The sequence below is a fragment of the Macaca fascicularis genome, chromosome 9 (genome assembly GCF_037993035.2).
Source record: "Macaca fascicularis isolate 582-1 chromosome 9, T2T-MFA8v1.1".
NCBI lineage: Eukaryota > Metazoa > Chordata > Mammalia > Primates > Cercopithecidae > Macaca > Macaca fascicularis.
Window position 1 is genome coordinate 28,890,972 of NC_088383.1, and position 12,681 is coordinate 28,903,652.

The 12,681-nt window shown below is 37.1% G+C and overlaps 1 protein-coding gene across 11 annotated transcripts in view; it reads right to left on the reverse strand.

Annotated features, from left to right (window-relative positions):
- Positions 1 to 12,681, reverse strand: part of MPP7 (MAGUK p55 scaffold protein 7) — a 252,467-nt gene that overhangs the window by 183,121 nt on the left and 56,665 nt on the right. The gene's annotated exons all lie outside the window — the stretch shown is intronic.

The following is a 12,681-nucleotide window of genomic DNA, read 5'->3' on the forward strand; positions in this document are numbered from 1 at the left end:
ACCTCAAGTCATCCGCCTGCCTCAGTCTCTCAAAGCGCTGGGATTACAGGTGTGAGTCACCGCACCCAGCCTAATTGTATTTTTTTAAATAGCTCATCCTAATATGACAAATGCATGGTTCTCTAACTGAAGTCTGCAACTAACCTTGAAGGAATATTTACTAGAATGGAAGCAAGATGTTATTATAGATTTACAGAAATGTTAGTAATCCAAAGTAAATCTAACAATCCAAGCTAGCATACACAAGTAAATTCCTTTAGTAAAAACTAACCCTTGCTGTATCTGGAAAAATATTAACTTTTTCAGTAACTGTCTTAACTAGTGTTTATCCTCAGATGAGCGGTAAAGGCAGTATAGCATATTAGTTAAGAACAAGGGATCTAGAGTTTGACCTAATCTTTAATGCTGCTAGTTCTGTGATCTTCAGCAAGGAATTTCATCTTCTTAAGCCTTAACTTCCTTATACGCAAACAGAGACATGAGTAAATTAGAACTGTTCGGTAATTAAATATACTCATGTAATGCAGTGTCTGACACATGGTAAATAAACAAGAAACACTGGTTGTTGGGGTTTTCTTAATTCAGGTAATGAGATTATAAAACGAAAACATAAAAGAAAGTAGCAAGATTAAAATTTACATTGGCCTAACACCTAGAGGGAGGCCATCTGGTTTAAATTTGGATCACCCCTGGCTAATAATGGAAAAAGTACCCCATTTACATTTTTGTAGAAATCAGAAGAACCACACAATGTGTTTTCAGTTCATTTTTAACGCACTTTCCTCAATTCTCTATAAAGCAAATTCAGTAATTTAGAAGCATATTTTTAACATACATTAACAACAACAAGAAAACATTGGAAACACTGGAAAAACTGGTTCACATCAATTCTTAAAGCCTTTAAAGTTGCTGATTCAAACTGCAGAATAAAGAGAAATGAACTTGCCAAATTTTACTTTAAAAAATCCAAACTGTAAGATTCTATTAAAGCCTTCTAAATTTGTTTTTTAATTGTTAAAGTGAAAATTAGTATTAAAAACTTCACCATCAAAGGGATTATTTTAGATCAGACTATCTGCTACAATACCTTGAATTTTGCTTTATGTTATTGCAAAGGCTGACATAGTTAAAACATGCATACACATCCATACGGAAAAGAGTGCTAATTTAAAATATGAGAATTGTTATTTGAAATACCAAACAAAAATATAGCTAAGTTAAAAATTAAACATGTGAGGCAAGGTTTCACTAATGCACATGTATGGAGCTGTTTTTTCTAATAATTTTGAAAGCAACTTTGCTTTGCCTTCACAAATTATTCTAAAAATCAGGATGAAGATTCAACTACAGGAAAATATTCCTTGTATAAAGCAAGGCTAGAAATGAAGTAATTCAAAGTCAAAAAAAAAAGACTGTATAATTTAAAGAACACAGTCAATTAGTAGACTTTTGTTTTGCTAATAGAAAAAAATGAAAATCAATTAAAATTTCTAAAATGTCTGCAGACACATTTGTACCATTAGGCCAATATATATGTATGTATGTATGTGAGTAGGTATTTATTATATGTGTGTGTATATATATGGAATTTAAGGTCTTTATGTCATGAGAAAAGCCTAAATTCATATGGTATAGATTGCACATATGCTATACCATCTATACCATGCAACCTATCACTTTCTACACAGCTTAAAGAACTTACAATGTTTCACATTTATAAACCATACACACCATATAATAAGACAACATATGCTTATATCAATTAGAATTTCATATAGTTTGAAACATTCATATTCCATTAATACTGAAGACCTTACATTCCACATCAAAACATCCTTTTGAGCTGGTGTTGCTGCTGTTCATCTATGCCACATACGAAAAGCTCTCGCATTTCTTGCTTTTTATTTCATAATGAACACTCAAGGTTAAATTTTTCCAAAGCTGTGTTATTTACTACAAAGCAATTATCTTTTAAGTATACATACTACAAAGTAATCATCTCCTCAGACCATATACGAGTACATGAATTCTAAAACTGGTTTGACAGAATCCTAACCAGTAATACTTTGTATTTTGTGGAATGAAGCAAAGTTGCTAGGTTTAACTTTCAAACTGAGTTAAATTTTTGTAGTAATGATGTTATTTTCTTTGGCGAAATTCATTGAAAATGCTTTGGAATTTGTCGGAATGCAGCCATAATTATTACTGACTGTTGTATGGAATCAATTTACTACAACACAAAAATACCAGCTGTTACAGTATGTCCTGAGAGGGATTACCGAATATTCTTAAATTGAAGTTCAATCCATCTTTCCATAAAAAAGAGAAAGACCCAAAAGCCAGGAACATAACAGCAGTATCAAGTGCACCTGAAGCATTTACAATGCCCAATAGAACGATTACAACCCTCCTTTAAAAGGGCTTATTTTTGAAATTTCATTATTCCAGTTGTACCTTGCTTCTATATATCACACTGTATCAGGTTCCTCTGGCATTGATCATGTGGAAACAGTGAACTATGTGAAGGTCTATGAGCTTACAACCTTCCATTTCTACCCGCCCTGGGTAACTCTTAATGCTCCCATGGCACTCATGACATCTAGTGGTCAACCACAGAAGTGCAAGTGTTTAAAACGTTTTCAGTAAATAACTTAATTCCATCGTCTGCAACATTTTTTATTAATGTGAACATATACACACACACACAGTTAATGTATATGAACAAGAAATCAAGTAATTTTCAAATACATGTCCTCTATATTTGGGTAAGTGTTCAAGAATATGAAAACTTGTAATTAACTGTCATCATAAACTAGTTTAATAATTATGTTTCCAATCTATCATTTCAGAAGAATAAGTGTGCTCAGAAATCCAACTGTAGATTATTTCGCCAGATACACGTACTCAAAAGTTACAGTTTCAAAACCTAATAGAGCAATAAAATAACACAAATTATCACATATTTTTTAAAAATAAATCTATCACAGATTTTTGTAAAAACTCAATCTGAAAGACTCATTAGTTCTATTAGCCACTGCAAGAAGCAGACTTATATCTGTTAACATTATTTGGACCCTCTTAAATTATAACTGTAAGAATAAAAGGAGGCAACATATAAAGTGGCAGACATCTGCTTATATAAAATGGTACTTGTACCTTTTATACCAGTCATTCTCAAAGTGTGGTCCACAGACCCCTAGTGGTCTCCAGGACCCTTTCAGAGGGGTCCATGAGGTCAAACTATTTTCATAAAATTGCTGAAGAAAGTACTGAGATGTTATTTGTCTTTTGCACTGTACCAGCATTTGCACCAATGGTGAAAAGCAATGGTCAAGGTTGGTAAAACCACTGGCACCTGAGCATGAGTCAAGATAATGGCACCAAATTGCAACTATTCAACATTGTATTCTTTGTTGTCAAGGATGCTCATTCAGAGGAGGAGGAGGAAGAGGAAGAAAAACAGGAAGAGGAGGAGGGGAGAGGAAAGGTTCACTATAGAATATCCTTAATGAAGCAGTAAAAATTAATATTAATTGACTCTTGAGTACTCTTCTTTTTAACATCCTGTACGAATAATGGGAAGCACACATAAAGTAACTGCTGCTATAAACAAAGGAAACACTGTCTCAAAAAAACACTTGTGCAATGATTTGAGTTGTGAACTATACTGGCTGCTCTGATCATGGAACTTTTTTTTTTTTTTTAACTTAAAAGAACAACTGAAGACAAACTATGGTTATTCAAGCTTCAGTATTTGACAAACATTTTCTTGAAGATAAATAGAGTCCATACTTTCAAGGGAAACCAAAAACAGTATGTGTTGCTGGTGATAAAAATGAGCTTCCAAGCAAAAATCAGAATTTTATAAAACTTGCATCCAGTAGAGGCTCATTTTGCATGGTGCTATGTAAACTGAAACACACGCATGGTGGAACCAAGTCCCCACTTTGCACTGGTTCTGTCAGCTTCCCGATGCCCAAAGGCTTTGCTTGGAAGACCCACGGTGACATTAACAAATGTGATTTTTTTGGCATTTTGTATCAACATTGGGAAGATCTGCATGATTCGGTGAACCAATATTTTCCCATTTTCTACTAACACATTAGAAAATTATGCATGAACAACATCCATTCAAAGCTCAAGATTGATCAATGGATTTAAAGTTCCAATACAATAACTTTATTTCTGGAATTTCAGATTTTACACTGAAACTTATCCTTAAGAAACTGCCATATATCTTCGGTGTAACAGCAAAGAATATCCGCAGTTAACTGAATAGGCTATTAAAATAGTCCTCCCTTTTCCAACTACAGATCTGTGTAAGTTCAGTTTTTCTTCATATCCTTCAACCGGAACACACAGCAACAAAATGAAAGTAGACACAGATACGAAAATATAACAGTCTCCTGTTGAGCCAGGAATTAAAGAAATTTGCAATTCACTCATGCTTTTGTTTTGAGGGTAACATTATTTTTCATTAAAATGTTATTTGTGTTAACATGAAGCAAATTTAATATTGTTATTTTTAAATGAATTAAACCAATATAACCCACATAATCGAAACTCTTTAGAGCCTTCAATAATTTTTAAGAGTATGGATCTGAGGACCAAAAATGTGGAGAATTGCTTCTCTAATGCCAAGGTTTGGCAAACATTCTCTGTCAACATTTAAGGCTTTGTGGTCCATATGATCTCAACCTAAACAATATGTACCTGAGTATGACTGTGTTCCCATAAAACTCGATTTCCAGAAATGAAGGAGGGCCAAGTTTGCTGACCATTATTCTATATCCTTACATCCCATCTGCTAGTGACTTAAGGATCTAGAAGTAGCATGCTTTCTAGTAACATTTGTACTGGTCATTATTTATATATTCAAAAAACAGAAAGTTAAAAAAATTCTATTTTGTTTTGTTGTGCAAAATTGTGAAAATTTTTAAAGATTCGGGTTTTAATCATAAACAAAATTGCATTTCAATTTTGGCTATCCCAAGTATCTCAGACTCTGTTGCTATACATAAAGAATTTTAAAACAGACTTATAACTGGCCAAGTATTAGGATGTTGTATGTAAGAAAAGATGCTTTATACAACCAAAAACAAAAATTCCTAGTTTTCAAGAAAAAAAGATTATGAAGGATCAAAATGTCCCACATTTTACAAATCCAATGGGGTCCAATGATTATATTAATATAAAACCAACACATGTCCTTTCCACACATGGAAAGGGAAATGCTGAAGCAACAGAAGAGAAGAATCCCACTAAAAGAATCCTATAAACCTTTAAAGACTTCAGAAAGGAAACAAGAGAACATGCTGCTTTATAATCTCCAGGTGAAGAGACCCAGGCTTTAAGGCTGCTAGGAAAGTCTGTGGGAACCCTGGTCCGTTTGCCAGGAAGGAACATTAACCACGAGACCCTTAGGGCCTCATCTAGTGAGGGCTCTTGGGAAGGCACACAACTGCCCCTTCTCTGGAAGCGCAGGTGTAATGAATGAACTAGCACTCGCAGGCAATGACCTCATTCCAGACTACCCGAACCATCTACAACAGTGAGTGCACCACGACCCCATTCTCCTTTTTTACTCTCCTTAAGCAAAAATGGCAGCATTTACAGTGTTGGCACATCCTCCAGACCTCTCCTCTGGGGCACTCCTCTGATGATGACTGTCCTTTCATTGCATTTATATTCTACCACTTACTGCTAAAAAGTCTTGGCTAAGTCTTCAAGATTACATCACTGACCATCAATGACCCACTATTTTGGCTCTGTATCTCTTTCCTCTAATTGTTGGGGGCAGAGAAGAGTGATACAACTTCTTGATTACGTTTTCCTTGACTAATTCTCAATTCCAGATTCATCTCAGCATTCCACTGGCATTCCCTTCAGTCCTCTCTACCGCAGAAACCAATCCTTCTTTGTAATTAACGTACATCAATATAATTTTACATTTTTTGTTCAATCAGTGTCCCTCACTAGGTTCCTTAAGAATGGAACCCATATCATCATATGTGCCTAAAAACTGAATAACGATCCGCTCTCTTTCCCTTTCAAGTCAGAGTCACCTCATCATTTTACCTATGGGGAGATAGCACAGCCTAACAATGAGAGCACAGATTTTGAAATCAGACAGACCTAAGATCCCAACCAAGCCCTGCCTTACTGACTCTGTGATCCTGGCCAAGCTACTTAGTGAAATGAGATTAAATGAAATAAAAATAAAACATCTAACCCATATATAGCAGCCAATCAACAGATGGCTATTCTATTCTATTCTATTTTCTTTTTTTTTTTTTTTTTTTTTTTTTTGAGACGGAGTCTCGCTCTGTCGCCCAGGCTGGAGTGCAGTGGCGCGATCTCGGCTCACTGCAAGCTCCGCCTCCCAGGTTCACGCCATTCTCCTGCCTCAGCCTCCCGAGAAGCTGGGACTACAGGCGCCCACAACCGCGCCCGGCTAATTTTTTGTATTTTTAGTAGAGACGGGGTTTCACCGTGGTCTCGATCTCCTGACCTTGTGATCCGCCCGCCTCGGCCTCCCAAAGCGCTGGGATTACAGGCGTGAGCCACCGCGCCTGGCTCTATTCTATTTTCGAGACAGAGTTTCACTCTTGTTGCCCAGGCTGGAGTACAGTGGTACGACCTCGGCTCATAGCAACCTCCACCTCCGGGGTTCAAGTGATTCTCCTGCCTCAGCCTCCTGAATAGTTGGGATTACAGATGCCCGCCACCACACCTGGATAATTTTGCATTTTTAGTAGAGATGGCGTTTTACCCTGTTGGTCAGGCTGGTCTTGAACTCCTGACCTCAGGTGATCCACGCGCCTCAGCCTCCCATAGTGCTGGGATTACAGGTGTGAGCCACCACGCCCAACCTTACTAACACTTTTCAGTCTTGTTTTCATCACTCTCTATCTCATATTTCCTCTAATCTCGCAAACTTCTAGTGGTCCTACAATGAAAAGAATACATGCTTTGGTAAGACAAAAAACAGTTTAAATCTGAAGGATCTTCTACCACTTACCACATACACAATTGACAAGGCATGAGACCTCAGAAAGCCATGTTAAATAACGAAAATAAATAAATAAGAATAATGTTCGTGATGGCTCCTATTGAGTATCTCACAATTTCCCAGATATTAGGTTAAAAATGCAACATGCACTGTTTCATTTAATCCTCACAAGAATCCTATTATGTAAGCACTATTACCATGTCTTACAGATGAGGAAACTGAACTTTAGGCAATGTGCCCTAAGCCCACAACTTGAAGGGATTCTGATGTTGGTATGTATGAATTCAAGACCCACCCTGTGAATCATTCTACACAATGCTGCCTCTTAACCACTATTAACCTCTCTCAGTTTTCTTAGTGGTCAAATAGAAAGAATATGTATATCTCACTCACTTTTTGTGACTGGTTAAATGAAACAACGCATCTCAAACACAAAACACACCAGACGCTCCAATTTTAGCTCTCCCTTTCCCTCAACCTTCCCCTTAATTTTCTTGTTCTACTTGATTCCGTTTACAAATCAGAAAACTGCCTGCTTCATATCCACGTCCTCTTCTTGGCTCTTCAGTCACGTAACATAGTGCCTTCTCTGATATACCCAAAACATCAAGTAGGTTCCAAAAATAATATTCTCAGCCTTCGATCCTTAGGTCTAGAACATACCTACAAAATGCACAGCCTGTAAAAGCCACAGATCTCTCTAAAATCTACAGTAACATCTTGCATGATAGCCAGGGATACTGTCCCTCTGTTTTATACGGCTTAAGTAAATGATAGAGTATATCTGAAGCTCAAGAATATAATTCAGATTCTACTAAACCTTTCTTATTAACAAAATGTCACTCTAGCATTACCCACAATTCATAGTCACTAATTTCAAATATATCTTGAGAGGTCAAAAATAAACCAGTCAATGAAGCAAGTTTTGATTAAAATTATATATCACTCCATATTCAACTTACCATGCATAAAAATAGAATAAATCTGTTTATTAAAAAGCTACATTTAAGACATTTAAGATTAAATTTTAACAGTTACCAAAAATCTACCTCTTTACCAATGCAACCTCTTATTGTAACACAGTTATGATTATTGTATAGGCATAGCAAAACATCAAGTGAAATATTCTAGCAATGACTGGAGGTTTTACTAAACACGTACAGGAAGTGACATCAGTAAGATGGTGGAACAGAATGCCTCAGACTCTCTTTTCCCCGTGGAAACAGTGACTTAACAACAACATACAAACCAAGTTACCTCTGTAACTCCAGAAGCCCATTAATTACGCAGCACCCATGCAAGCAAAAGCTAAGGAAGGCGACATCAATGCAAAAATTGCTTTTTGCCCACTTTAGCTCCTCCCTGACCCCAGTGCAACATGGAGTAATTTGGAGGAAAATTCCCAACTTCCAGCTTCTCCCTCAAGAAGGAAAGAGAAGAGGAAAATGTGCACCCAATGTTCTGGCTTGTGAGGGGCTGCCCAAGGGACTAAGTTGGAGTGCTAACAGGAAGAGGGTATAATCTGGATGCCAGATTGGGGGCCACTGAAAACAAAAGAGAGTCCAGGGGCTTGTTACAGCATCAGGAAGACAGCAGAACCTCAGACGGATGCCATGAGGAGGAAGAGATTAATGTACAGACTTCTGAGAGGAAAATAGGAGCAAGTCTCATTAACCGTGAAATTACATGCACAGGCCCAGAGAAGATGCATTCTCAGCACTGGTTTGAGAGGTCCAAATAATCACTATCCAGGCTGATTGGAAAAGATCTTCCCCTGCACGAAGCCAGTCGATAAAAACCGAGAGGATCTATCTTTTCAAATGCCCAGATCTCAACAAAAGAACACAAGGCGCCAAAAAAACAGTAAAACATAGCCCAATCAAAGGGGCAAAACAGAGCTCCAGAAATCCACAATGAAAAAAAGATCTCTGAATTAGCTGACATAGAATTCAAGATAATCACCTGCCAGATGCTCAAACAGCACACAAACAGACAACTAAAACAACTCAGGAAAGGGATGCATGAACAAAATAACAACAGAATCAGAGAAACAGAAACTATTAAAAGCTTCTATTTCTAGAAACTCTGGAGCTTACAAATACAATAACTGAATTGAAAAATTCACAAGAGGGACTCAACAGCGGACTTGATCAAGCAGAAAAAAAAAATCAGTGAACTTGAGTATAGATCATATGACACTATCAAGTCAGAAGAGCAAAAGCGAAAAAAGAATGAAGAAAAGGAAAGAACCTAATGGGACACCATCAAGCAGATGAATATATGCACTATGGGAGTCTGAGAAGAACAGAGACAGGGACATGGCTGAAAATTTCCCAAAAGTGAGGGAAGAAATGGACATAAAAATTCAAGATGCTTAACAAACTCTGAATTGGATAAATCAAAGATACTCATGCTAAGACATATTCTAATTAAACAGCCAAAAGCCACAGAGAGAATCTTGAAGGCAGCAAGAGAAAAGTGACTCATCGTGTACAAGGGAGCATCCACAGAGGATCAGTGAATTTCTCAGCAGAAACTTTGCACGTTGAAGTAAGATGATATATTCAAAGTGGTGAAAGAAAAAAGTCTGCCATTCAAGAAGACTACATCTGACAAAACTGTCCCGCAAAATGAAAAATAAATTAAGTTCCTTCCCAAATAAACAAAAGCTGAGGGAGTTTGTTGCCACTATACCTGTATTACACATACTAAAGGGAGTCCTTCAAGTCTAAATGAAAGAACGCTAGACAGCAACATGAAACCACATGAAAATATAAATCTCTTTGGTAAAGCTGAATATATGAACAAATATAAAATACAGTAATATTGTAATGATGCATAAATCACTTTTAATTCTTTTATAAATTTTCAGGCTGGGCAACAAAGCAAGACTCCATCTATGCAAAACAAAAATTGTTTTAATTAGCTGGGTTTGGTGACACACATCTGTAGTTCCAGCTGCTCAAGAGGTTAAGGTAGGAGTATCGTTTGAAGCCAGGAGGTTGAGGCTGCAGTAAGCTATAAGCACACCACTGCACTCCAGCCTGGGTGACAAAGTGAAACCCGATCTAAATATATATATATATGTTTATATACACACAGAGACACACATAAATTATATTAAAATAGATGATAAAACATATAACATATACATGTAATTTACATACATATAAATTGTATATATGTTAACAGACAAAAGCATAAAAGTAACTATAAATCTATGTTAATGATTTATAGTAAATAACAATATAAAAAGATGTAATCTGTGATATCAATAACATATATGGGGACACAGAATTATAAAGAGCAGTCTCTATATGTGATTGAAATTAAATTGCTATTAAATGAAAACAGATTATAACTTTAAGATGATATGTGCAATTCTTATGGTGACCACAAAGAAAATACCTACAGAATATACACGAAAGGTAATGAGAAGAGAATCAAAGAATGTCCATATAAAAAAAAAAATCTATAAAACACAAAGGAAGGCAGTATGAAAGATTCTCAACATCGCTAATCATACAAAAATGCAAATCGAAACTATAAGATATTACATTAGGATGAATACTATCAAAGAAAACAGAAAATTACAAGTGTTGGCAAGGATGTGGAGAAACTGGAACCCTTGGCACAGTTGACGGGAATGTAAATGTAAATTTCTGTAGTATGGCCACTACAGAAAATAGCATGAAGATTCCTCAAAATATTAAAAATAGAGTTACCATAAAACCCCGAAATCTCACTTCTAGGTATATATCCAAAAAAATTGAAAGTGGGAACTCAAAGAGATATCTGCATACCTACATCACTACAGCATTGTTCACAACAGCCAAGGGGTGGAAGCAAATCTCACGTCTACTGACAGATGAATGGGCAAGCCAAATGTGGTATATATATTCAATAGAAAATTATTCAGCCTTATAAAAAGAAGGAAATAAGCCAGTTACCAAAAATCAAATACTGTATGGTTCCATTTATAAGCAGTATCTAAAATGGTCAAACTAATAGAAACAGAAAGCAGAACTGATGGCTGCCAGTGGCTGCAGGGAAAGGAAAGTGGTTGTTGTTTAATAGGTATAGAGTTTTTGTTTTGTAAATGAAAAACTTCTGTTCTGAAGATCCATTGCATAACAATGTGAATATACTCAACACTACTAAACTAACACTAAGAATTGTTAAGACAGTAAATTTTGGGCCGGATGCAGTGGCTCAGGCCTGTAATCCCAGCACTCTGGGAGTCCGAGGCGGGCGGATCACGAGGTCAGGAGTTTGAGACCATCCTGGCTAACACAGTGAAACCCATTCTGTACTGAAAATACAAAAAATTAGCCAGGCGTGGTGGTGGGCGCCTGTAGTCCCAGTTATTCAGGAGGCTGAGGCAAGAGAATGGTGTGAACCTGGGAGGTAGAGCTTGCAGTGAGCCGAGATCACGCCCCTGCACTCCAGCCTGGGCGATACAGCGAGACTTCGTCTCAAAAAAAAAAAAAAGACAGTAAATTTTATGTTATGTTTGTTTTTTACCACAATTTAAAAAAAAAATGAATATAAGACTTACGCCTGTAGTCCCAGCACGTTGGAGGCCGAGGCGGGCACATCATGAGGTCAGGAGATCGAGACCATCATGGCTAACATGGTGAAACTCCATCTCTACTAAAAATACAAAAAAATTAGCCGGGCGTGGTGGCGGGCACCTGTAGTCCCAGCTGCTCAGGAGGCTGAGGCAGGAGAATGGCATGAACCCGGGAGGCGTAGCTTGCAGTGAGCCAAGATCATGCCACTGCACTTCAGCCTGGGCGACAGAGCAAGACTCTATCTCAAAAAATGAGTATAAGACGTTGAAGATAGTCTAAGGAAGAAATGAAATAACTACAAACTAATAGTAGCCATAAAAGTAGCCCAAAAGTCTAGTAAGTAGCTCTCGGACATGGGCAAGCTTAATCCTAACAACAAACAAACTGATTTAAGGGGCAGTTGTAAATACAGCTTGCCTATTTATAGTATACCATGGATAGCAGTCCTGCAGATCAAGTCTGAAACACATAAATCATTGTTGTATTTAAACTCACAAACACTGTCACAGGGGAGGGATTGATACCAAGTGATTATGCTGTATATTCGGTATATAATAAATGGTTTCAACCAGCACTGTCAATTATGAATGACAACTCAATTGTTATATCAAAGTATATAATGTAGGGAGCTTGACCACATTATTTTAGAAAACTTTCTAATTATGGCTAGACAATGATGCTACTCAACAATATATCTGCAACTCGTCCCTTCCACTTACAGAGTAGAATTGTGTCCCCAATCCCTTGAAGTTAGGTGAGGTTTTGTGGCTTGCCTTAGCCAGTAACACGAAAGTGACAAATTTAAGAGCGAGCATGGGATTCCACATTGTATTAATCTGTTTTCATAAAGAACTGCCCAAGCCTGGGTAATTTATTAATATAAAGAAAAGAGGTTTAATTGACTCACAGTTCCACGTGGCTGGGGAGGCCTCAGGAAACTTACAATCATGGCAGAAGATGAAAGGGAAGCAAAGCACATCTTACATGGTGGCAGGCGAGAGAAACAGAGGATAGGGGAAAAACTGCCAAACACTTCTAAAGCATCAGATCTGGTAAGAATTCACTATCACAAAAACAGCATGGTGGAAACCACCA